Source organism: Cyrtonyx montezumae, unplaced genomic scaffold, assembly GCF_038088225.1.
Source record: "Cyrtonyx montezumae isolate F1298 unplaced genomic scaffold, pur_monq_1.0 scaffold_3, whole genome shotgun sequence".
NCBI classification, from domain to species: Eukaryota; Metazoa; Chordata; class Aves; order Galliformes; family Odontophoridae; genus Cyrtonyx; species Cyrtonyx montezumae.
The window spans coordinates 158,941,879-158,965,841 of NW_027072034.1; the positions used below are offsets into that span (position 1 = coordinate 158,941,879).

The 23,963-nt window shown below is 41.8% G+C and overlaps 1 protein-coding gene across 1 annotated transcript in view; it reads right to left on the reverse strand.

Moving 5' to 3' along the window:
- The window catches only part of PLXNA4 (plexin A4), a 451,631-nt gene that overhangs the window by 154,934 nt on the left and 272,734 nt on the right, over positions 1–23,963 (reverse strand). The gene's annotated exons all lie outside the window — the stretch shown is intronic.

The following is a 23,963-nucleotide window of genomic DNA, read 5'->3' on the forward strand; positions in this document are numbered from 1 at the left end:
ATCCTGTTCAGGTCAGCATCTCCTCTGTTATCATGACCTCTCAGAATTATAGAATCAAGGAATCTTTAAGGTTGGTAAAGATTTCTAAGATCACCTAGTCCAACTGTCCACCTACCACCACTATTGCCCACTAAACCAAGTTTCTCAGCACCACATCTCCACATTTCTTGAACATCTCCAGGGATGGTGACTTCACCACCTCATTGGGCAGTCTGATCCAGTGCCTGACCACTCTTTTGGAGAAGATATTTTTCCTAATATCTAGACCTCTTTGCATGGCCTTCCATTTTTCACCTTACTTGCACACTTTCATTGGGATACAGCAAATCAGGCAGCCTGGTTGCAAACTGTGGTCAGATGGCACCTTGAGGAAATGAAATGTGTCAACTTCTATGGTAATGAAACTGGCTTATCTCCACACTCTCATACACTGTGGTTATAAAGAGTGTCAGGTTCACATCCCAACCAACAGTTGTACCAGTCATAAAGTCATAGAATATCATGAGCTGTAAGGGGCTGATAATGATCAGCCTCACTACGATAAACTGTCAAACTCTGGTAGCACCTGATGAACCCCAAGGTACTGCTGGCCCTGTTGGCTGCCAGGGCACACTGCTGGCACACACTGTACATGCCATGAGCCAGAATCCCCGCATCCTTTTCCTCAGGGCTGCTCTGTACATATATCCCAAGGTTGCCCCATCCCCATGATGGTTTCTCCCAGCACAATGGGGCCAGGGACTGTCAGCCTGGGTAGTGACAGAGCCTGCTGTTACCCTGACTTTGCAACTCAGAAGGTATCAGTTTGACTTAAAACACCCTCACACTGCTGAAATAAGACATTTTACTATGTTCTTTCATTCTTCCTTCTTAATTAAAGAATTTCAGCCAGAGATTTCAAAGACAGAAGGGACTGTCTAGCTGACCTCCTGTTTAACGGACCACAGGCTTTGGATTCCTATTAGATTTCCTAAGCCCCTTACTTCTTTTGAAGCCAAACATACAATTGGGGCCCAGTGACCTGATAGTCTCTTTTCCATTGAGTAAGTTTCAGAGAGCTTCCATAATACACAGTCAATTGCCAGTGCCTTCACCCTGGCTCATGTCATCAGGGAGAGTTTATTCCTTCAGATGATATAGTGTGATATTATACTGATGAAACACCACTGAGAACTGTCAACTGTAAAACGCACAACAGTTACTCATGACAGCTGACAAGGGAGTACACCTAGATCCTAGTGACAATCTTTTACTTCGTTCAACATTCAAAAGAATTTGAACTGAAGATTCATTCTGGTTGCATCTGTAAATGGAACAACACCAGGCTCCATGTATATGTATATAGGAGGAAGGTAAGGAAAAAGAAGAGAAAGAGATTATGAACAAAATTCCAAATATTTATGGTGATCTTTTCTACTTTCTTTTTTTTTTTTTTTAATCAGAAATTGGCTTCCTGATCTCCACACAGACATCTCACGTAGTCCATGTGCAAAAGCTGAAAATCTCTATTGTACCTCTGGCTGGTGGCAGTAGTTAAAGTGAACTCAGATAAAAAATATGGTAGAGTCTATTTACCATTGCACTACTGCCAGTATCAAGTCACCCAAAGAAATCAATGGTGGCTGCTTAAAGCTTTTAAGGACAAAGGGCGAATGTCAACTAAAACCCACAAAAATGCCTTTCTCAAATTCAATCCACTGCTATGCAAATAAGAACATGATCTGAACAGAGCAATAAAAATGGGAAAATCAGAACAGGTTATCAAATCATTCTAACTTCTGTAAGTTGCAAGAAGTTTCAAAGGCAAGATGACTTGGGAATGAATGCAACAGCTCCACATTCCTTTAGAGGAAGACTTTAGGTCAAGAAGTTCATCAGTTTATGAAATATAAATTTCTATATGCTTAAAGATTTCACCCAATTAGACTTACATTTAACTCAAAAATATGTCTTATATTACAGTTCAATGTTAAAAAATTCTTACAATTTCAATAAGAAGATAACAAGGGGTGGAGATCTTATTATTTGTATGTTGTTCTTTACTACCTGTTAGTTCCACCTGGGAAAAATGTAATTATTTTCACTCAGTTATATCTAGCTTGAACACATCTGCACTGTGAACATCAGAGTACTTGAAGAAGAGGCAGATAATTCAGCTTTGAAAGGCTGCAAATCTGCCCTTCCTTAATCCAGATGTAATCAATTCTGTAATCTCTACCTTGTAATTAGAAAATTGTGAATACAGTTGGTAATGGCTATGTAGTTCCTATCCGAACTATCCTTGGTTTAACATATGGTGCTGCACAATTTATCCTCATTAGCTGTGGATAATTTTTCTGTACCTCAGCTCCTGAGCTAGTTTACATCTCCCTTACAGTGTGAGTTTTGGTTTAAAAGTTCAAAACATGCACTTTGCTAGAATCTAGTGATGCTGGCTTTGAAAGCTGTGAGTCAGAATCCACTTGTGACTATGACACAAGAACAAGAATGAAGTCCTAGAGGACAGAAATCTACAATTTCTTTGCAAATTGCTACAAAAAGAATGGATAAAAATCTGTCTCTGTAGGTTTTATTGTTATTATTGTTTAATTAGCCATCAAAGGATATCCAAGCTCCTCTCAGAGTTTGAAAGAACCCACTGGGAACAGAGATCTTCATCATTAAAGACACACTTCTTTTTCAGTGTATTTAGAGTAATTGTTTTCTGTAGAATACAGATAGTGTGTTGTGTGTTCAGGAACACACACTGCTTATGTCTCTGTCCCTGAGAGTACAGCTATGCAGTGTGAGCTTACAGCAAGCCACATCCTTATCCCGTGTCCCGTGAAGCCAAAGTAGTAGGCGTCCTGTGTCACCATTCACATTGCTGCATATTATTCTTGCTACATAAGACCTTTTATGAGTTCACCTCAAGTAGTTTTATTGTGAGATTAATTAAAATTGTACCACGCTGGTAAATGTCTTGGGCTGTAAGTGTCACACCTTCTAATTAATAAAGGAAGAGACTATAAAAAACAAAGAAGCTGCAACTGAAAGGGAAGCCACCTAGGGGTCATCAGCAGAAAGGAGAAAGCACATCAAGCAAATAAGGCACATCAGAGGTCTCATTTTCCTTTGGAACATAACTGTAATTAATTCAGCTCAGCCTTTCAAGTTGAAAGTTTTGAGAACTGACCATGCCCCTTGGGAGCAGTCAGCTTTCTATGCTTCCCGTAAGATATCTGTAAAAGAAAAGTCGTGCCACCTCCCAATTACATTTTCTTTGTAAGGATGAAGGGACTGGACAACACTGAATGTTGAAATCTCAATTGCAAACCATAGTGTGATTGCTCCTTCCCCCCCCCCCCCCCCTTTTTCATCCTTGGAATGTCTAACAAACATTTCAAGCTCATTTCCTACCCTCAGTGTGGCTCCCTACATCTGATCTTTCATCAGTAGAACTTCAGTTCAACATTTTGGAGCAAATCTAATCAGGGTCTCAGCAGACAGAGGATTAACAAAAGCAAAGTGTCCTTCATTTTGGAGCACTAAGAGCCAGGTTGGAGACATTTGTATTCCTGCAGCGGTCACTGCTTAACTGATATTTTGGCCTCACTTTGCTCAAGCAGAATTTGGATGTAGGAAGAGACTGCCGTTGTTCTAAGGGCTTTTAACCCATAGTGATGTGGCACATTTTCCCTTTTTTAACATGAGTGCCACAGCTGCAAGTGAGGTCTCATGCAGCTGAAGGAATCTTTGATGTATGCCTAAGGCATTTGGGCAAGGTCGTGCAAGAAGTCCAGGAGTAAGCTGATTACTGAATAACAAGTTATTAAGTAAAAACTATTCAGATAATAGTTGCTTTGAAATGTTGAAGAGATTAAGTTAAATTTCCTGAAGAAATTTCCTAAAAAATTTCACACATCTGATGGGCATCTAGGAGCTACTGTGCTTCCAAGCCCATGTCCATAGCACACTGGAGATCATGGTCACTGGACTCCACACTTTTCACAGCTATCTGGAACAAGATGCAGTTCCAGCACCCAGATCACACAAATTAATGTGGTCACCTTCTCAAGGGCAGCAAGAAAACAGTGAACACATCCAGCTGCCTCAGCTGCAGCAGGATTGGAACAGATACTTCAATACATCCATTCAGAAGTCCCCAGAGAAATCATTCATGTGTTTCTGGCTCCCAAGGACATCTCAAAAGAGCTGGCAAACCTGCAAACTGCTGTATGGTTTAGAGCTCACCTGTTATATATGACTTATGGGCTTCTCACACAACACCAGGGCCATCCCCACCTCTGATCCAGCTGAACTGCAGCTTCTGTAGCTCCCAGCCTTGCTTTCACCCTCTATTTCTAGTATGAATGAGCTTCAGAAAGTCATTTAAAACAAAGTGATTGAGGTTTTGGATCTGATAGACAGCAACAGTTAATCCTGTTAGAAATTTGGCTCTCACTTCTGCCATTATATATTCACAAAAGCTCCTGCTATGCACTCAGTTATAATTTTCTGGCTCCCATTTTTGACTTTTTTATTTCAATATACATTTTTTTTTTCCCCTTAAACTGCCAACATTCTGGTCAAAACATGAATCATTGCTCAATCTCTTCTGTTATAATTGGATGTTAATACAGCAGCAGGATTTATTCAGTCTGATGGACTAAGTTAATTTAAATGTACAAAAAGGTATCTTAAGTAGCCAATTTCCTTCCCAACAGTCAAAAGATACATTTCCAAAACACTGAACAGTGACTCTGTTAAGCTATGTGGGTTCTGTGAATGTTGTTATCTTTCAAGACTCAGCCAGCCCCGAAAAACTGCAGCAAGATTAAGAGAGGAGCTTATTTGATTTCAAAGGCTTGAATAGAGTGTTCATGATAACACCATTCATTAAACAGAGGAAGAAAACAGCAAAAAAAAACAACAAAAACACCTAAGTGACCACTGGTAGATCCAGATTCTGCATCCTTAACAGAGTTACTCTGGATATTTGGTTATGTGTGGGGCATCCTAGGATGCTAGCTTTAATATGGTCTGAACTATGAACAAAGGATCCTTGAATTCCTCTGTTCTGGTCAAACTCCTGTGCATCAGTCTGCAAACTCAGCAAAAAGCAGGAATGCAGAAAAGAAAAGCCCAGGGAAGCATGTCTTAGTCTGGCAAGAAATAGGAGATGCGTTCATGTAGATGACTGCAAAGCTGGTGGGAGAGGAAAGAGATGCTCCTGCGGGGACAGAGGCAAGGATCTGAGTTTGATTCCAGCCTGTCACTCTAGCATGATGAGTAAATAACTTGCAGTCCCTCTGGGACATGGAATGTCATTTCTCATCAGACATTCACAAGCTCTTTGTCTTCATTGTAACACTCTTCCCAGTAAATCCATGCTTACACACTTGGAAAACTGGAGGCTTTAATTAAGGAGAGTTAATTGGAAGCAGCAGTAGCTGTCAAAGACAAATGACACAATAATTAAACTGGGGGTCAGTGTCCCCCTGCATGGCAGGGTAAATTACCTGTCCAAATATGCTTGTTCACAAAGGGCTTCCTACCTATAGCTGTGTTTGTGCTGTTCCTTCACCCCTCCCCTTTGCTGCTTTGAGTTCTCCTGAATATCCTGAATATTTTTGGCAAAATTATTCCCTACAGTGTTTCCAGAGCAAAACTCCAGCCATGTCCACAGGCCACTGACACAGAGGCAAAGCAGAAACAAGGTGAGATACAGAAAGATTAAGTGCCCATGGCTTCTAAGATCCAAAAGCCCCCAGAGTTTCTGGGGTGCAGCTGAGAGATGTATATTCCTATTAGACGTTCTCATGATGAGCTCACTAATGACTACTCTTACAGCAACGCAATTTCCATTGCACCCCTTGTAGTGCAGTTTTCTACCCCATGCCTCCCTTGGCAGGATCCTGCTTTAGAGCAGGTTCAAAAAAGCCAAGTATACACTGGAGCATACTGGATCCATCAAGACCATAAGTCTTGTGCTTTGTTGGGAAGAACTTTGGCACAAGACGTATGCAAAGCAAGGGTTGCTCTCTCTCACCAAAGTCCATCTGCAGTGTCACAGACTAAGCTAAAAGTTCAGGCTCTGTCAAATGAGGGCCTCTACAGGACAGAATTTGTCTGCTTTGTTTTAGATGCCTTCCCAGGGATAAGATAAATCATGCCCTGGATGTGCCTGTGTCTACCCACTGAACATAAAAGAGTCTAGACAACCAGGTCAAATTGAGTCTTTTACAACATACAAGGTGAATTCTGGGTGAGGTGAATCTCACATCAATGCCATACTTAACTCTCTATTCCTCTGATCCTTTCATTGCAAACAGTCCCTAAGCATGCTGAGCTCTCCCCTCTTCCAAGTTACAGGACCAGAATTATGAATCACCGTGTAAGATGTATTTTCTTTAATCGACATAAGAGCAGTCGAAAAAATCCACTGTGTTGCATAGCTAGAAAACTTCCAGGAAGTCAGAAGATCCTGTGTGATGACACAGAATACTTTTGAACAAGTGCCTTTCACTATCTGCTCGGTAAACACAGCCCTCTTGTTTTGTCATGTCCAAGTTCATTCCTGCTCTGTGTTCTGGTTTTATTTACAAAGGAATAGACACTTGGATAGCAAACAATATCTAATTTCTTAAAGGTTTGTCAGCTTCTCAGGTTCCTCCATCACAACTGCTCAGCACACTTCCTCTACGGTCCCTTCTTCAAGGAAGTCCACCATGCCTTAATGATTCTTCTCCCAGAAGCATCAGTGCTTCAAGAGAAGTTACCAAGATGCCATCCTGTTGCAGTATTGACAGCAATCTGGAAATTGAAGAGCATGTGTCCATATGTTTTAGTGCTGTATCTCATACAGTATTCCTCTGTGTTCACTCTTGCTCTTCCTTAACAGGAATACTAAACACATTCTCAACTGGAAGAGCAGCAGTTCACTTCATCAGCGTGCTGATGTACTTTCTCCATTCAGCACAAAGCAGTACATTCAATAGGGGTTCCTGCCCCTGATAAGAACTGCAGTTCTTCAGTTCACGGGTGTGGAAGGAGTGTCAGGTGGTTTTATCCAAGCCTGACAAAAACAGCATCTTGTTCAAACAGCAATCCATCAGAATCATATACAATCATAGAATGGCTTAGGTTGGAAGGGACCTTAAAGATCACCTAGTTCCAACCTCTCTGCCATGGGCACGGTAGCCCACCACCAGATCAAGGGCAATTCTCTGAGTAGTTCTGGCCAACTCGTTCTACCTGTTGTGTTCAGTCTGAGTTTCTCCCTAACGAGTCCAGGTTGCTTCAGATCCATGCTGCCTTCTTTTCCTTTTCCCACACTCAAGTGTTTCAGTCAGGAAATTGGAAGACAAATGGATAGATTTTAGTCCCCTTGTGCAGGATGAGTTGGACTTGATGATCCCATGGATGGGTCCCATCCAACTGAGGATGTTAAAATTATAGCACTGTCAAATTACAGAGAGTGTTGAAGACAATTTGAAAAACTGCCTTTTCCTCATTTGTGGTCAGACTTAAAATCTCCCATGATAGCACATATATAATAACACAAAACAGCTTGAATTGGTTGGCACCAATGGCCCACATACCCTTATCCTCAGCCACTGCCGTACAGTGGAAAAATAAGAACAGGGTGAGCACCTCTGATATGTCCCCAGAATCTGCACAGCTTTTGGCTATTTTCATTCATTCCATGATACTGAAGTTCATGCAACTCCCCTCCCAGCCATGAAACAGAGCATTTGTTTTATTCCCAGATATCCTCACATATATACCCTTCTTCAACCTCTCTCCTCTCATCACTGCCTCCTCTCCCTTTTTAAGTAATGCTCCACGTAGCGCCATCAAATCTCAGCTGACACAAGCTCCGCTGCCTGCCACAGGCAACATCAACTGAAGCGATAACATCAGCTGAAGAATTATGAGGTCACGCTGGTTAATCTGCAAACCAAAAACTTAAGATCTGAAGCAGGGAGAGCCATGATAACCCCTGCCTGCAGTTCACCCTGGGCTGCAGCAAACCTGAGAGACAAAGATTTGGGTTTTTCCAAAGTTATTATAATACCTCTGTGGACCACTCAACACCGACGGCTTTAATGAATGCTTCAGTCAAGAGCTAACCAAGATCCAGGAAGAAAATGTAAGGCAGGCTGTTCCCAAGCCCTTAAATGCATGTCTCAGTTTAATAAATGAGAGAAAACCAGACAGAGATTACTGCTCAGCTGACGCCTGCAAGAACTCAGAGTAGTTCCAACGTTTGGGTGGTAATTAGTGCTGCCAAAAAGGCAATTACCAGGCAGAGACGTGGGCAACTATTTTGAGCCACATCTATGTGCTTTCGTATGTCTCTGCTGTTTGTTTCGAAGTGGAGTAAGCAAGAAGAAGTTCCTAGCAAATCCCAGCTCCTTCTCTGCAGCATTTATTTCAAGGAAGTGCAACATTTCTACTGAATGCAATGAAGGTTGCCCTATCCCATGCCTCAGTGTCCATATTTCAAAGGGTTAATGGCATAACCCAGCATTACAAGCACTACACATGTTTTTCCAGTTTTCTCAGACATTTGTCCTGTTGTAAAATGAAAGTTAAAGGACATCTGATTCAGGGATTGTATAAATGCATAACATTTAAGGTCAGAAGGGACATTTAGATCATCTGTTGTCATCCCCCTGTACAACAGAGGCCAGTACATTTCACCCATCCACGCTGGGAGTGAATCAAATAATATGGTTTAGGTAAAACAGGTTGTCTAGAAGGATCTCCCATTATGATGTGACAATACCAAGAAATGAAGAATCCTCCATTGCAAGGGCAGTTTGTTCCAGTGGTTCATCACTCACACCATAAAAAGATTGCACATGCTTTCCTTTTCACTTAAATTCATCAGGCTTTGGCTTTCAAGCACTGATTCTTATTCTCTTTTTCTTCTTTGTGTAGAAGAGCCCTTTTAGCCTGCTGCTTACATATTGTCATAGAATTGAATCGTAGAATCGTTTTGTTTGGAAAAGACCACTGAGATCACCTAGCCCAACCATCACCCCATCACCACCAAGTGAAGGTACTCAGATACATGAATTTAATCACTCCTCAATCTTCCTTCTGATAAACGAGTAGACTGAGTTTTTATCAGTCCTGCTGAGGAAATCACACCTTCCTGCTCCCTACAGATAATTTTTGTGAGTCTTCAGTATTTTCTTTGCCATCTCTCAGGAGATCTCAGAGCTGACCATACAGCATGACTACCACTTGCTTGCCCACTCTCCTTTACTCCTCCCAGAAAGCAGGATGGTATCGTAATGTTTCTGCCAAGGACTAGGAGAAACCCTATGTGAGGATACAGGCAACTGATCCACTCATTCATCTCAGTCACTGCTTTCTAGGACACAGCTCTCGCTTTCCAGCCTGACCTACATTCCTTCTTAGGAGACAGAGAAGTTTGCATTTGTTTTGTTTGAGGGTGCTGAAGGTACTGAATCTCTCTGTCCTCATCATGGCTAATGCTGAGCTAATCATTGCACCACTGAATATTTTATCCACAGGATTTAGTACCCACTTTCTGCTCATTCATGAACATTTTCAATAGCTTTGGGCCCAATACTGATCCCTAGAGAACACTACTGGGAAAACCCTCAGGGTCTTTTTGCTATTTTTACCTTTTTTTTTTATAATGGGAATAGGCTTCGCCTCAGTCATGGTGTGGAAGGCAAGGACAGGAAAATCACATGATAAAACTTAAACATTTTCTTAAAGAATGAAAAATAGTGTATTTTTCATGACAAGATGCTTACCCAATGGCTATATGGACTAATTTGAGAGCAAGTTTGACAAGTTTCAGGCTTAACCAGGGACTTTCATACTTAATACCCCTTAAAACTCCTTCTAACCACCATGAATCACTAAAGCAGAAGTGTCTCAGCATCGCACCCAACTTATGCATATTGTGCCCAGGATATCTGATATGGGGCATTAGTGGTCTCAGGTGTGCAAAAAGGGGCCATGCACTATCCAGTGCCTGAATGTTACTGCTGCATACATGGCTAAAGCTCCTCAACAAAGAACCTGAAAAACTGGAAACTTGTGGGATTATTAGATGTGTTTCTTGAGGCTGAGATGACAACACTGTGACTACAGATATTACAGAGGTACAGCAGCATTAATGCAGCTGGCTTTGTCAGCATCCCAAAGCATGCATGGATCCTCCTTTCTGCTGCCTCCTGGCGATAACTCTGAAATCAGGCATTTGCATGAACTGAGCTATGGCACATTTGCCTTTTGTGCTCCTTTAATTTTTTTCATATTTTTTTTTCTCCAGCCAAAGCAGAAGTTGAAAGTCATACTGCACCTTCTTTTGAATGGAAAGGCATAAACAGCACATCCACATGGCATGAGGCTCTTTAGAGAAACAGAACTTTTGTCCCCGTAGATAATTGATTCAAATTTGATTTAAGGCCTTCAACACTCCTCAGTACTGTTTTGGTACGGTACGAAGCAGGGATCTCATTTCAGCTCCCAGCTGCCAAGCACTGAACTTACAAAAGCTGCTGCTGAGCAGGAGTGCTGCCTGGGGGGGGTCAAGGACCGGGGCTATGGGGTGACAGTGCTGGACGGCTGCTGTATGAACACTGCCAGCTGGCCCATGCATAAAGCACAGAGACCCAAGAGACCCCGTAAAGCTTCTGCCAGCTCTATCCAGGTGGTTTCCAAACTGGCATCTTGAAAGGGAGTAGGATTAATGCACTGAAGCATCTTAAAGGAGCCCTCTGCATCCAAGATCAAAGCCACGCTAACTTCAGGTCTCCAATTACACCTGCCCCCCTTTCAGACATCTCTTACAAAAGCACACAATCTGATTTGAACTGGGGAACTTGCTCGGGTGCATTACACAGTGCACACCACGCCGTGAAGAAAAAAAAAAATCCCCAAACAATTCTTTTGTCCCTGTTCATGAAAAAGGGAGGCCTGTTTGGCACACAATGTAAGGGGAAAGAAACAAGAGCAAAGAGTAGGGTCAGATCCTTGGAGAGCCCCTCTGAAACACAAGCCGTGCTGTGCAGCTGGGACAGAAAAGTCCTCCTTGCTCCCAGGGTAGCTCCACATCTCCAGCCAGGCAACGTCTGTGCTCGCTCATTGTGGCCTTCAAGTACTTTAAGGGAACTTATAAGCAGGAGGGGGACTGGCTTTTTGCATGGGCTAATAGTGATAGGACAAAGAGGAATGTCTTTAAACAGGGGGGAGATTTAGGTTAGATGTTAGGAAGAAATTCTTTATTCAGAGGGTGGTGAGACTCTGGCACAGGCTGCCTAGAGAAGCTGTGGATACTCCATCCCTGTACACATTCAAGGCCAGGTTGGATGGGGCCCTGGGAAGTCTGATCTAGTGGGGAGCAACCAGCTCATGGCAGGAGGGTTGGAACTGAATGGGCCTTAAGGTCCCTTCCAACCTAAGCCATTCTATTATTCTGTGATTTTACTATTCTGGTAGCAATAACAGTGATCTCTTCTTTGCTCCCCTATACTCTTCTTTTTCCTCAGCAGCACTTTTGGCTTAAGATCTCACAGCCACTCAGGGAGAGGACAAGGAGCAAAGAGCATCAAGAATTAGAAGAAAGTTAGTCTTAGCCCTGCAGTAACTGTCCCCAAGGTCCAGCACTATGTCTTTGTTGGCACGAGAAGTGATACCTTTATCAAAACAATCTATTAGCTATTTCTAACTAATAGCAAGGGACCCTCAAGGATCACTGAGTCCAGCTCCTGGCTCCACGCAGGACCAACCCAAACCCAAACGTGATGTCTGAGAGCAGTGTCCAAATGCTCCTTGAGCTCTGGCAGCTTGGAAATGTGACCACTGCCCTGGACAGTCTGTTCCATACCTACTACCCTCTGGTGCAGAACCTTTCCCTAACATCCTGACCCTCCCATGGTGCAACTTCATGCCATTCCCACCAGCCTTGTTGTTGCCACCAGAAAGCAGAGCTCAGTGCAGCCCTTCTGCTCCTTGTGAGGAGCTCCAGCCATCATGAGGCCTCCCCTCAGTTCCTCTGCTTTGGGCTGAGCAAACCCAGGGACCTCAGCTGCTCCTCATGCATCTCTGATATCTGTCTTTCTGTATCTCACATGTCTGGCCAGAAATAACGTACATCCTGGAGGAAGAACAGCTCATTTTACCTCCAGTGCACTTTATATTGACAGATCTGTGACAAGGACAGGAAAAATATTTTTACAGTAAGGGTGGTGAGTCACTGGGACAGGTTGCCCAGAGGGGTGGTGGATGCCTCATTCCTGGAGATATCCAAGGATATCAAGGATGGACAGAGCTCTGAACATCTGATCAAGCTGTTGTAGGTGTCCCCGTTCATCACAGGGGAGTTGGAGTAGGCGACCTTTAAAGGTCTCTTCCAATTCAAACGATTCTGCGGCCAACACCATTCAGGATTACTTTCTCCATTGCTTACAAGGAAGCCTCGTGTGACTTTACAGGGAAGATGAGAGTGTATCTGCATCTCACAAGGATGTTGTGAAGCTCTGGGACTAGTTGGATTGTCTGTTGCTTAATGGAAGATGTTTAGAAAGGCATGTGCTGAATCCCTGGAAACACTTAGCACTGACGGTTTATTTTCCTAAAGATAAGCAGCATTGCTGAGGTGGGGCTCAGAACAGACATCTCCCCAAGGAAGTCTGTGACCTGCATTATGCAGATGACATTAGACAATCATGCTGGTTTCTTTTGGCTTTCAATTCTATACATTTATAAATAGTCACCAAATAGTTTCAACAATAATTGTCAGCCTGCGCTGAAAAGAGCTGAGCAAGGCATACCGACCTTATGTGAAGTGCAAACTTTTGATTATTATTTTTATTACAATTGCAGATGGGTTTCATCTTGCTGAGCTTTAAACTACATTTTCTCCATCAGGATTTAGATTTCACAAGATAAGTTGCCTGACCCAATGACCAGGCCCATAATGGGACTGCTACTGTAATTGCTGTATCTGCAAGACAAGTATCTTCTAGATTAGCCCCACTGACAGCAGAGATGAAGTTTATAATCACTCTAAATGTGCTTTATTTTCTGCTGATGCATGTATGTTTCAGCAATTAGTTTGCTGTGTTAGGGTTCCCTTTTCAACATAAGCTGTTTTTCCTGATTTTTTTACATTGGAACTTTTGGAAACTATTGACACTACAGGCTTTTAAGGTAACTCACAATGAAATGACTATTCCAGCACCATCGAGTGATTGTGCATGAGTTTGAATTTTCTGCTGTTTTGTGGTGCATTGCAGATCTAGAGCATCTGTGATACTGACAACACTGGGAAAGATGAGGATGTTAATTAGTGGTGTAAATGGGATTTACCAAGCTAAGATTAACTAATTGAATTCCCATCTGATTGGCCCAGGTAGCATGGCTTCAAAAGAACCCCTGGTCCTCTCCTGCTGATTTGCTCCAAGATCTTGGATAGAAGCCCTGAAAAACAGTGATAATTATAAACCAAAGAGACTGAGGGGACGGCAAAAAGAAAAAACAAAAGTAATAAGGCTCTGAAGAGAGGACCGATCTTCCAAAACCCTAACTCTAGCCATCATCCACAGAGGTCCATACAAACAAAACTAAGTCACATTTGGCACTGCCTTCTCTGCCCAGGCGTTGAGTGTTAATGACGTGTTAATGACGAACAACATGGAAGGTATTCTCACCTGTACTTCCAACCACTACACTAAAAGTTCTGGAAGACAATAAAAAGCAAGGAGTTATAGAATCATAGAATCACAGAATCGTTTGAGTTGGAAGGGAAAATTAAAGGTCATCTAGTCAAACTTTGTAATGATCAGGGACACCTACAGCTAGAACAAGTGCTCAGAGCCCCATTCAGCCTGACCTTGAATGTCTCCAAGGACAAAGCATTCACCACCTCTCTGGGCAACTTGTTTTAGTGCCTCAACACCCTTACTGTAAAAAGCTTATTTCTTATGTACAATCTAAGTCTTCCCTCTTTTAGTTTGAAACCATTTCCCCATGCCCTATCACAACAGACCTTGTTGTTTTCACGGTCTCATGCTGAATTCATAATCCTTCAACCATTTAAAATGTTTTTGTTCATTTGTTTGTTTTGTTTTTTTCCCTACTGCATTTCTTTGTGTTGTTACAACCGTGGCAATGTTATTTTTTTATATCCCCTGGATAACAAGAATCCTAAACATTCTCAGAGAGACAATTTGTGAGAAGGTTTCTGTATTTAAATTCCCTGAAGAGGGAATTGAGACTGACATTAATGATGCCTAGCTAATATTTGACTTCTGATAAATTCCTAAATGTGAAATCGGAGTACCTTATCAAAATTCATCAAAATTGTTTCCTTTTTTAATAAAAATTCAATTGATTCAACATCTTCCCCCAGAACTGTTTTCTGCAGAAATCTTAATCTTTTCTTAAAAGAATCAGAAGAATTTAATTGTCTCTGGATAGCAATAGATCTGATCTACTGATCTCAATAAAATTCTACTTCAGTAGAGAGTTAAGTCATACTTTAGCATTATCTCTTCTGCTCCCTTGAATTTGTTTGTGACTCTTTTTATCAGTTACACAATTTGTCAAAGAGAAGTTGATGCATGGCTCTTCTTGAAAAGGATAGCATGGAGATCAATTAGTCAACCTAGAAAATGGCAAACTCCTAATAAGACTGCATGACTGCCTCAAAATGGCAACTAAATAGAGATCTATCTAGCTTATAAAAAATATTAGCCTTTTTGTTGACATCTCCATTTATCAGATGGTTTATTCATTGAATGATGAGATGGATGCAGCAAAAAGCAGAGCTAAATGCCACCAGCTACCCCATCATCACACCGTCAGGAAGCAAATGTCCAGCGGTGCTTTTTAGCAATGAAAACTAACTTAGACATCACTTTGGCAAAATAACTGGGATTAAAGAACGAGTTAGATATTCAATTTATATAGAACACTTCATTAATTAATTGGGAATTGACAGTCTTAATAAAACCTCATATACATCCCTCTTTATCTCCTACTTCTGTTGTCAAGTGAACTATACATTTCAGAAAAGGAACAAACACCCTGCAAAAGTCAAGATCTTGTGTTAGATATCTCCATATTCTTTAATACCTAGAGACTGGTTTATAACCTGAAGAACTCCAGTTGGGACCTCTTCAGTTAAAATTTCTTCCAAACCTTTATGACAACATGTTTTTTGTTTGTTTTGTTTTAATTTAAACTCAGAACTAAGACTTAGAAAAAGAAATTAGAAAAAAAAAAAGACAGAAAAATTCAGAAATCATGTTGTTATTTTTTTTTCTACATTTTTCTGTCAAATTTTAATGAGTGCTCTGTTTACAACAAAAACTTAAAGAGAAAAATAAATTACCACCTTATTCATTACCCCACAAACTTGTCCTCTGGATTGAGTCATAGTATCACAGAATCATTAAAGTTGGGAAAGACCTCTAAGATCATCCAGTCCTACCATCCACCTATCACCAATATTGCCCACTAAACCATGTCCCTCATTGCCACATCTCGACACTTCTTGGATACCTGTCAGGTACAGTGACTCCTCCACCTCACTGGGCAGCCTGTGCCAATGCCCAACCACTTTTTCTGAGTTTTTCCTGATGACCTGCATGGACCTGTGTGGACCCTGCTGAATCACTGTCAATGCCCACCGCAAGGTCTGAGCTGCGGGACCAGCTGTGGTCTGGGATGGCTGGAAAAACACCAACAGGAGAAAACTGCATCAGGAACACCGACTCACAGAATTAAATTCACTGAGCACTGACATTTTGCAAGGATCTCTTATTAGGCTCAGCACAGCAGAGAGAGAGTAGAAGACCTCCAGCAATTTGCAAGCTGTAGTTCTGAAATGAGAAATGCTGAGCTAGTTTTGGAGAAAAAAATAACAATTATACTCAAAATACCTCCAGTGGAGGTCTATCCAGGAGAGATGCAGAGATAGGATGTAAGCAGGAGCTCAGACCCAAGACGTTGAAGGGTGAAGGGTCTGAGAGAACTGTATTATACAACAGACCATCATTTGGATAAGCATATTTATGACAACCATTAATAAACAGAAGAGTTGGAAAACTGTTAGAAATCTTTCTGCTGCAAAAGTTATTCTATGTCTGCTTGTGAAAGCATTGCCTCTATTACAGACAGCAGAAGGCCAAAATAGTTTCACATTTTCAGCGGCGAAAGTGGTGAATGAGAACAGTTTATTCTCTCCCATCATGAATTCAGGAAGCAAGCAGAAGAAAAGGAGATTGAGAGATGCTCTTCAAACTGACCAGCAATGAGAAGGAAATCAAAACATCTACCGGCAGACAGAGCAATCCCAAGCCTGCTAAACAAAGCCAAATTCCCTGAGCATCCCTTAGCTATTCTAGCTGCCAGCTGTCGATAAGCTCAGGACAAAACCTACTGACAACTGATTGTGAATGAAATGGGATCAGAGTGTAATTCCACCCTTAATGAACTGTTATACATTTTTACATTTTTCATTTTGTTTTCCTCAATCCACTGCAATTCCTACTTCTTTTTAAGGACTGGAAACTCAAGTCTTGGCCATGCTTGCATTAGCACAACCATGAGCTCATTTCATCTGTGGGAGTTCGGGCTCAGGGAATCAATAAGTAGTCTCACCTGTAAAGTACTACTCTGACATTGCTGTAAAGTGAGGACAATATACTTTTCAAGAAACAGATTACAACACAAAACACTAAGTTAATAAGGCAAAGTTTCCACTGGGGCAAGTGACCTATTCATACCCACTAAAAATGCCTGCATGTTTCAGGGACAGGGTTTAATAACTCATCCAAAGGAGGAAGCTGGGAAATGATAGGAGATTTGGTCACATGAAAGAAGTGGGTCTATAAGACATGCTGTGCTCTAATAGCTCTGATTTTATCCTCTAACAACTTTGAGATGCTAAAGGAAATCTTCGTGTACACCAGTCCCCAGGTCTCCTGGGATTTCAATGTTTCTAAGCAACACCAAAAATAGAATAAATCCATTTCCATATAGGTGGCTGGTCAAAAGAATAAACAGGCTGGCAAAGAAAATGAAGACTGGAGTCATGAATAACTTATATGAAAACCACAGAGTTCATCCCTGGTTCCTGCAGTCCTGAACTACTGATTGTTGGGAATTGAGAGTATGTCACTGTTTTCTCTTTCTTTTGAGGCTCTCTGCTATGTGTTCATCACTCAGTCTCATTAGAAAATTGTTTCTGGGCTTGAGACATCTTGGTCAGAGCAGGCAACCCTCTCTGCCTGTTTTCATGCCATGGAGGAAGGGAACAGACCAACATCAGAATCTCTTCCCTAGAGAAATCTGAAGAATGATATAATGAGATCTGTGACATGAGGAAAGCATATAGAATCACAGGATAATTAAGGCTGAAAATGACCTCTAAGATCATCTAGTCCAACCATCAGCCAATCCCCAGCATGTCCACTAACCCATGCCCCTCAATGCCACATCTGCCCTTTTCTTGAACACCTCCAGGGATGGTGACACTTCCTTGCACAGCCTATTCCAAAACTTCACCACTCTTTCTGAGGAGAACATTTTCTTAATATCCAACCTGAGAGGTAAAACGAAGTCCGCACTGAATATGGATTAGGAAAAGTTTAAGAGAAAAATGTTAATTAGACAGGAAATTTTGCAGAATTCATGCAAAAATGAAGGCAGGACAGGACTCCCCTATCAGAGATGGTTCCATCTTTATGGCAACCTCTTCCACTATGTGGTAAGAGGAAAGTCGTCATGGAGAAATTTACTTACAGATTTGTGTCTGGGGACCTAGCAAGGGTAGACCTGTTATCAGTGCTTACATTTTGACCAGTAACACTACAGATGCACTTCTCTACATCATAGTTAAATGTCACTTGGTTTCCATTGTAAGCCTCATTTTCATGTTATATACTGAATGGAGTTGGAAAACCCAATGCAAGACCAAACCAAACCAAAACACACACACAAAAAAAACCAAACAAAAAAAACCCCAACCCTACAATGACAACTCCATCTATCCTAAACTATTTTTTTCAACATGAAGATTATTTTGAGGTAGGTCTTGTTTATTATTTTGTAGAGGAGAAAATACCTAGACCTAGAGAGGAGCTGTTTACTACAGAGACGGAGGAGCTCTTCTGCTCTTTTCTTCTTTTTCATCTTTTTAGTTAAACTTTAAGGAAAGGCTGAAGATTGCAAATGTGATATTTGTCTAGGAAAGATTCCAGCATAAGGAATTACTGCTCTTCCTCTTCATTTTGAAAGACCAGTCTATTTAAAGTTCAAAAGCATATGCTGCTCCCCACTTAAATTCCATCCCTTTTGTTGTTGGCTGCAAGTGAGAGGATGCCACTTCTCTTCATCTGGCTCAAAATCATCGTGTTGCTAGATTGTACATCACGGATTATTCACTAAATCTTGGTTATGTGACAATGTGACATCTCAACAGAACTCCCTGCCAGTACTGTGTGAAAATATTCCCACTGATCCTACTGACAGAAACCAAGTCATTTGCATCTGAAATTGCTGCTGTCTTTGAAAACACAAAAATGGCAAGCAAATAAACCTCCACCTACCCTGTTCCCACCTCTGATATTGCCTATTACCTGCCAGAGTCCTCTAAATTTGCATTCATCTTCCAAGTTCAGGTATATTATGTTTTGGACCTGTCGAACCTGAAAAAATCACAGATTTTGGTCTCAAGACCCTGTTCTGTGATGTGAGATATGTGATGTGACCCACTTTTATCCTTAGTCTTCATTCTTTTTATCTCCCTACCTACCATAACACCCTTAATGCAAAACCTCAAATCATAGACTCGTGGAATCACAGAACAGTTTGAGTTAGAAAGGAAAATTAGAGGTCATCTAGTCCAACTCCACTGCACTGAACAGGGACACCTACAGCTAACCCAGGTTGCTCAGAACCCCATCTGACCTTGAATGTCCCCAGGAACGGAGCATCCACCACTACTCTGGGCAACTTCTTCCTGTGCCTCACCATCCTTGCTGTAAAAAACATTTTCTGTACATCCATTCTAAATCTCTACTCTGTTAAAGGCTCCCCATGTCTTAATGAAGTCCCACTTCCACCTGTATTTGCACTTGTACCACAAGCAGTACTGCTACAAGTTCTCCATCTGTATTTCTCACTACTTCTCAATCACTAAGAAGGTTCAGGAGACAAATGGGCATTAATGGCAATAAAAGCCCTTCAGAGTACCAATGCAGACTTGTTTTAATTAATCAAACTCCACCAACTTTGGAAACAATGTGCGCACAACTGAGTGAAGTTACAAGTAAAAAGATTTTAGCAATTCTTAGGTGACACTCAAGCACTGCAAAAATGTCAAACCTAACACCATTATTCAAAATTAGGAGCATGCGATTAGACAAGCAATTATAAACAGAGTAGCTTCATATAAATTGTGGGTAAAAAAATCAGAAACAATTTTTCAGGATTTAGTGAGGGAACACCTTGTAAAGCATAATTGGATTAGAGGAGACAGCTAGCGTGGATTTACAAGCAGGAGGTCTTTTGCTTAACTAACTTGCTTGAGTTCTTTGAAGCGTCAGTATTACTTCCAAGGTAGGCAAGGGAAATGTAATAGATGTTATGCACTTAGATTTCCCAAAAGCAATTGGTGAGGTTTTACTGTATGAGATTATCAGCTAATGGAAGAAGCTGTGTTATAAAAGTAGGTTGGCTTAGAAAAGTGGCTCAGAAGCAGAAAACAGCCAGTGCGTGGGCTGGCTTGCTATGTACGTTCCCAATCTCAAAAGTGAGCTATTTAAGTTTGGCCTAGGGAAGAAGAAAATGAAAGGTTTCAGGCTTGGAGATCTCTTCTGCTTGGATTTCGGAGTGCTCCCAGCCTCTTGCAATGCAAAAATTTTCCATGAATGCTCAGCTTATCAGCCATGAGGACAAGAAGAGCCCAAGGAGATCATTCCTCCTCCAGACACAGGTGCAATCCAAATGCAGTTTGACTGTGCAGGCTGTCATCTGACATCCTCAAGGCTGCTTACAGGAGGAAAACAAAACATTGCTTCTCCTGAGTGAGCTAGCAAAAAAGAAGCACAAGCAGGAATGGAGATGTGCTTGATCCAAAATCAATGTCATAAGGAGTTCAGATCCATTGTGCTGGCCCTCAGCCTTGAGTTCAGGCTGCCATGAACAACGTTCAAAGTAGAGGACTTTATGTGCACCATGTGTAGCATGGGCTCAGCCAGGTTCAGCATCACAACACTTAATTTTCACTGCTGCAGGGAAAGAGTGATTTTTTTAATGGAATGGGTACTTTGAAGAGTGGACACATGGGGTGTTGGGATGTTGGCACAGAGTCCTCCAGAAAGCAGATGCTTTGCTTTCAGCCCCCTGTCTGCAGCAAGTAGACTAAATTCTGCAGACTTACATCAAAAGCAAACTAAGGAGAATGCTCGAGAGGCTGAATTAAAACCACAGCCCCCAAAGCATTCCCAAAAAGCCAATTCCTCCTTCTGTTCCTTTCCCACATCTCTTCTCAGCAGCAAGTATCATCTCCCAGCTCCATCTGTCTTTCTTGGCTGCCCCTGGAGCCACCAAAGTTGATAACACCAGAGTTGGGGCTCACTGCAGTCCTGCTGCCATACAACATCAGTGTCAGCTCTGTAAGGGGGAGGGATGTTCTTGTGGGTGCAGCATTGGTTCGGGGATCAGCAGTGCCCCCAGACATCACTGAAGGCTTTTACTGGATGCCCCCCACACAGACCCCACACCAGCTTGCTGACCACCAGTTGTCCACCCCCACACTTTCATCTTGACATCCCTGCTTGATTATTCCCTCCTCCCATCCCCATGAACGTGACCCAAGTTTGTTATGGATCAGTGTATTTACAAAGCTTAAGCTGGAAATCAATTTTAATTACCAAAATCAGATTGCCGTATCAATAAATCACTAGGGACTTTCTTGGAGACACAGACAGAAGGTTCCACCTGGAGGTGGAGGGATGGAGAGATAATGACTCATTTTCCCATTGGGACCCTCCCTGCATTCAATGGACAATATTCATCAATGTCATTATCTTTTGTATTATTGATAGCATTAGAGGGAGATGAATAGATCTAGAGTCAGTTTTAAGCAAATAGCATTCTTTGAAACTTGATTTCCCAGTGACTTCTTGACAACAGATCTCATTTTTTATGTTTTAAGATACAGGGGAGGAAAGTGATTGAAAAATCTTTCACAGAGTCCCCTTCATCAGGGTAAATGATAGATCAAACTTCATCCTGGTAAATTAATTAATCCTTTGCAACTGGACTGAAAGGAGACAAAACAGAGAATCATTCTTCTTTTTGCACCACCACTACTTAAATATGTGATTATTCATCACCATTAATACTAAAGGCACCCTTGGATGTGGGCTTCTTCAGAGAGACCATTGTTTCAGGCCTGGGAAGAGTCACAGTAGCAGCATGGTGTCCAGTTTGGGTTTTTTTTTCTGCCCCTGGGTCAAAGAACTTCCCATGAAATCCAGCGTGGATGGCAGACAGGCCTACACTCAGAAAGGGGAAGTGGCTATAACCAAGATAGGGGTAGAATGCAAATGGAGGCTTAAGCAGGTCCACGTTCTGCTTGTTGGAGAAACAGTGGGTAAAGAAGACATCTCCAAGACAAGTTGTTTTCAAGCTCTCAAAGGCAGAAACATGGGACCCCTCATCTGTAGCCAGCTCGCATCCCAACACATTGGATTGTCTCAGATTTTAGACAATAAAAATTGCTGCTAGTCTGAGTAAGCCCTTCTATTCTTCTTGCCACACCTCTGCCACACTGGCTGGGAGACCTCTGACCAAGTTAAAGATAGGGGAGAAATCATGGCTCAATTATAGTGGTTCAGAAAAACAATTAAGTAGTTCCACTGCGACCAACACTATGCCCTGCAGAGCTGTAACTCACTCCCCAAAATCCAGTGGTACTATATATATGTATGTGTTGATATCCCAACAAGAGACTGACTACAAAACACATCAGCAGGTACATCTGAGTACTGATTACCATAACTGAACACAGATCTAAAAACATCTGGCCATTCCAAATGTCATCTTGGTAGATTAATTTTTTTTCAAATGAAATGCAGTCTCTGACAAATGCCAAACTTCAGGCACCTGGACAGGTAATCATGGTCACCTCAAGCCCATTATTTAGGTACATTCTTGCCCATATTCACAAAGAGACATAGATACTGCTATCATTGACACTAGGGAGAAGAAAGAACTTAACCAGAAATCCAGCCCACAGCAAACAAATAAATAGATACAGCATAAAACCATAATCACACATAAAATTTGAGACAGAAACAAGCGTTACACTCCGCTTGCTTGAGGCCTAGATCCATTCTTGAGCACTGATTTACAGAACGTGAGACATGGGGCTGAGCCTTTTGACAGTCTACCCTCACACTACCGCTGAGCCAAACTTTACGTGTTTCTGTAGATTTTCCTGTTCTGATTAACAACTCTTCAACTGTCTAGGGGAATGTTTCAGTAGAAATATGTGGAGCAGTCCTCAAAAGAGAGAAGGTGAAACCTGGTGACTTTGGGAAAAGTATACAGTCCAGAGATTTTCTCCATCTTGGATCTAGTAGCTGTATCCCAAACCTAAGGGAGCTAGACAAAATCAGACTCGGAGAAAATAAAGCACTGTCCATTGCCAGAGAAAGAAAAGAGCTTCCTTGGCAGTCAACTGAGATAATTCTTGCAAAGATGCTTCTTTTTCTGCTTGCTGCACTGTGAGCACCCAGATGAATACAAGGAGACACTGCCAGAGACATAGGGTCAGGAAGGGATGAGACAGAGCTCCCCACTGGGGGTGATAACAGCTCCTTGCTGGAGCTCTGGCAGTTCTTTCTAGTGCTAAATCCTCAGGAGTTATTAGAGGTGATAACTTCCCACTCACAGTCTATCTGTTCATGCTGTCTTTCCCTATTTATTCTGCATCTACAACACACAGCTGCTCTTGGTGATTTTACTGTGACCTCAGAAGGCCAACTTCAAAGATATCTGACCAACTCTGTCTCCACTAGGGGCAGGAACTTGTGTACATGCAGTAAGTCAGGACCCATAAGGATAGGGAAGACCCAATCCTGTGTCAATAAGATCCCACTGGAGCTGGAGCAAAGCGACTTCTTGGTGTGATGCAGTCTCTGGTGGTACCAGTGTTTAATCAGAAACTCCTGTTCTTCTCTTTCTCTGTTATGGGTGGATGGAGGACTGCAAAAAGTTGGAAGTGTCTATGTTTTACAGCTGCCTACAGTCCTGCCATGTCCCCTCTCACACTTTGATATACCAGAGGGATATCTTGCAGCATACAAGTGATTGCAAGGGTGGATAACACAGCTTTTTCACAGATGGCCTCTACTGTCATGGTGTGGTTTCCAGAGAAGCAGAGGAGATTTCTGTGCTCGGTGCCCTTCCAAGATGCTAATGTTAGCTGGGCACATCTTTTCCAAACTTGCCTTGAAAATTTTATTTTACTTGTCTGCAGAAAAAAATTGGTAAAGGGCTTCCTAGATTGCTGCAATGAACCTTGGACCAGAACTCTCAGCTCTCAAGCACACCTCCCATGCACTCACAGTCAGAAGTGAGAACAATTATTTTTTTTCATCTCTCTAATATCTGTAATGCCTGGCAATGGAGTAGCAGGCAGAATCAACATATATATGTCTATATATGTGGGCAAATGTTAATTCGGTTTCTGTGGATTATCTGAATCCCCATCTCTCACCTCCAAAGGGGGAAAATAAAATTATCTTTCATCTATGGGCAAGAAATATATATTGAACTATAATTTCACTAATAAAATGTGTAGAATAAATCACACATGGGTAGAGTAGGGTTGCACCGCTATTAGCAACAATGTGCATCTAACATAAACAGGAGCTAGTACAAATATATCTTGTGTCCACACTTGGAGC